Raw genomic sequence first — 2,899 nt, 5'->3', positions numbered from 1 at the left:
GGGGGGGGGTTGCCTTCCTCTGGATCAACAGTGGGTAACTGTGGGCATAGCGTTCTGTGTTAGGTTTTGGTTTTTTTTTCTCATCGCTATAGGTTGAACTAGATGGACTTGTGTCTTTTTTTTTCAACCTGACTATGAATTCCGTACTACTGGAACCCAACCAGTCTTGTGTGGTGCTGGAGAAGGAATTTCCCCTCTGTTTTCCCTCTTTGCTCTACTAACTGTACACATCTAGAATGCTTCACATTTAGTTCAGTGCACTCACTAGTGACAATATAGTATGAATGTGCAGAGGAGAAAGAAAAAAAATGTATGTAAACCCTAAATAATGAACTTCCTTAGTTTGCTACGCTTTGGCAGGTTAAATATACCATTGAATCGAGCAGTGTATGGGCACCTTTAGAAGTGCAAGGAAAAAAATGTTGGTATTGCTAGAAATTCAGAGTGGTCTTGTGCTCTCTGACTGTTAGCTAAGAGAGTCTTTTTAGCCCTCCTAGTTATTATCTTAGGACTAGCAGTAAATTAGTACCTATTAGGGATGTGGTACATAATTACATAATTGAACCTTCACTTCATTTCAATGTAGCTCGTCCAATGCAGCTGTTCATACCTCACAGCTCAATATCACCTGTAGCTTGAACATGACCTATTTTTCAGCGGATTTCGCGTGATTTGGCCCAATAGACTTTAATGGTGTAGCTCAATGTTGCACATTACCAGCGGCATTGTCGCGCTACAGAAGTGTCACTTTTGCACAGAAAGATAAGCAGGAAACAGGAAGAAGAATTATGTCACATCAAGACTGCTTTTGATTGAATACAACCCAATGAGGCAGCTACGAAGTCCATGCCAAAAGTAGCGCGACAATATGTGCACTGTAGCTCAATGTCTCTCAAAGTCGCTCAGCTCAAATCAGCACTGAAAAAGCGTTTTTTTTTTTAATGTAGCTCAGTGTGAATAGGGTTCCCATTCACACTGAGCAATTTGTAGCGCAATTTCCGCTCAAAAATCGCTCAGTGTAGCCCGTCCAATGCATTTCAATGGAGCTGTTCACATCTCACAGCTCGATTTTAACTGTGCTTGTAGCTCAAGCTTGTCACTCGAACATGACCTATTTTTCCAACGGATTTTGTGTGATTTGGCCCCGATAGGCTTTGTTAGACTGCCAAAAGAAGCGCTACATAGTGCGACTAAATGTGCACTGTAGCTCAATGTCGCTCAGCTCAAATCAGCGCTTATTTTGTTGTAGCGTGGGGTATTAGAGCCAGGAGAAGAAGCTGGGGAAGTAGATCTCTGCTTCCTCGTCTTCTTTGGGGTCCCTAGTTGACATTAGGGGTCTGAAAGACCCCTGATGTCTCCATAAAGAGGAACTGTCACAGCCTATCTGCTATTACATAGGGGGCTTGCCCACTATGTGATAGCAATATAGTTAGGGGGGAAAAAAAAAGTTTAAAAAATAAAAATGAAAGGATAAAAAAAAACGGCAAAAAATGTTTTAAAGTCCTCCCGCCCTCCACGTGCAAGCACATAAATACGCGTCGGTGCGCCTACGTGCAAAAACACGTTACATATCGCCGCGAACGTCAGAGTGAGAGCAATAATTCTAGAGCCATTAAAAAGGAGAACTATGGGGTTAAGGCTTTTCCCCATAGTTCTCAGGGACACAAACTAGCGTCCTCCCGCCACCCTAAGCTCAGTATACCGCGAGCTACAGCTCGCGGTATATTGAGACGCCACAGTACACTGCCAGCTACAGCTCGCGGTATACTGAGACGCCGCAGCTGAAGCGGATCCCGACAATTATGTCTGGATCCGCCCAGCTGCGTGAGTGACAGCTAGCTCTGCCTATCTAGAGGTCAGTCAGCGCTGGCGGATCGGAGCGGGGAGGGGGGAATCCAGCCCCTCCCCTGTCACAGCAGAGAGCTGTGACAGGATCGAGAGGTGAGCGAACGCCGGTATGTGTTCGCTCACTTCTCGATCTACTGAGCCGACCTGTGACAGTCTCATTGTCACAGGTCGGCTAGAACTATGAGGTGAGTGAAAAGCACTCACCTCATAGTTCTCCTTTAATCACTGTTGGCTCTAAACTGATGAGCAGTAAGAGCTTTTAAAGTGTCCCCTATGGTAAATTTGGGGTATTGTAGTTTTTGTGGCTTCACCAGCACACGCAATTTTAAGGCTAGACATGTTACACGACGTGATCCCGTCTTTTAGATTGAACCAAAAAAATTGGGTATTATAGTCTGTTTCTGTGCACTAAATTTAATTTTAGTGTACTTTATTCTAAAAATTTTGGTTTGATAAACATTTGCGCAAATACAGTGCAACGTAAAAAATTGCAACTAACATTTTTTTTAATTCTACATAGCCTCTGCTTTCAGAAAATATATAATTGTTTAGGGGTTTGAAGCTGATCAGATTTTATCATGCGTGTGCACATAATAAGAAATTTGTCCGGACAGCAAGTGGTGAAAAGGTTCTGTATGGGGGGAAAAAAACGTACCTTGTCATATTTGGCAACTATATCGGCTCGTTCTTGTGCAGATTTATTGGCCACATCCTCCTCAGAGCCTGGATCTGTGAAAAGGGAGGGAAGAATATTTTACACTAATAGTGACCAACAAAACATTTTAGATATCACAAATAACGCTGGAATTACAATTTCTATAACATTTCATTTATTGTTTTTATTGTTTATCCGATTAATCGAACCTAATAATCGGCTAACTAATCGATTTTGAAAATAATCGTTAGCTGCAGCTCTAGTAAACAGTTACATATCACAGAAATATTTTTTTGTAAATCTGGTCAGATTAGGAAATTATAGAAGGATATTATAGTTTGAAGATTTTTTCATTGGGAAGACGCAGGCACATGAAGCCACCCATCTGTTATATCT

The 2,899-nt window shown here is 42.1% G+C and overlaps 1 protein-coding gene across 1 annotated transcript in view; it reads right to left on the bottom strand.

Annotated features, from left to right (window-relative positions):
* USP6NL (USP6 N-terminal like) overlaps positions 1-2,573 on the bottom strand; it is a 73,883-nt gene extending 71,310 nt beyond the window's left edge. Inside the window, exon 1 of the mRNA XM_018553719.1 lies at positions 2,504-2,573. The gene's annotated coding sequence lies outside the window, so the exon portion shown is untranslated. The remainder of the gene's footprint in view (positions 1-2,503) is intronic.
* Between the last annotated feature and the right edge of the window lie 326 nt (positions 2,574-2,899).

Source organism: Nanorana parkeri, unplaced genomic scaffold (genome assembly GCF_000935625.1).
Source record: "Nanorana parkeri isolate BGI_ZX_2015 unplaced genomic scaffold, ASM93562v1 scaffold128, whole genome shotgun sequence".
NCBI lineage: Eukaryota > Metazoa > Chordata > Amphibia > Anura > Dicroglossidae > Nanorana > Nanorana parkeri.
Note: the sequence above shows the minus strand (reverse complement) of the source record. Positions and strands in the feature narration are given on the sequence as shown.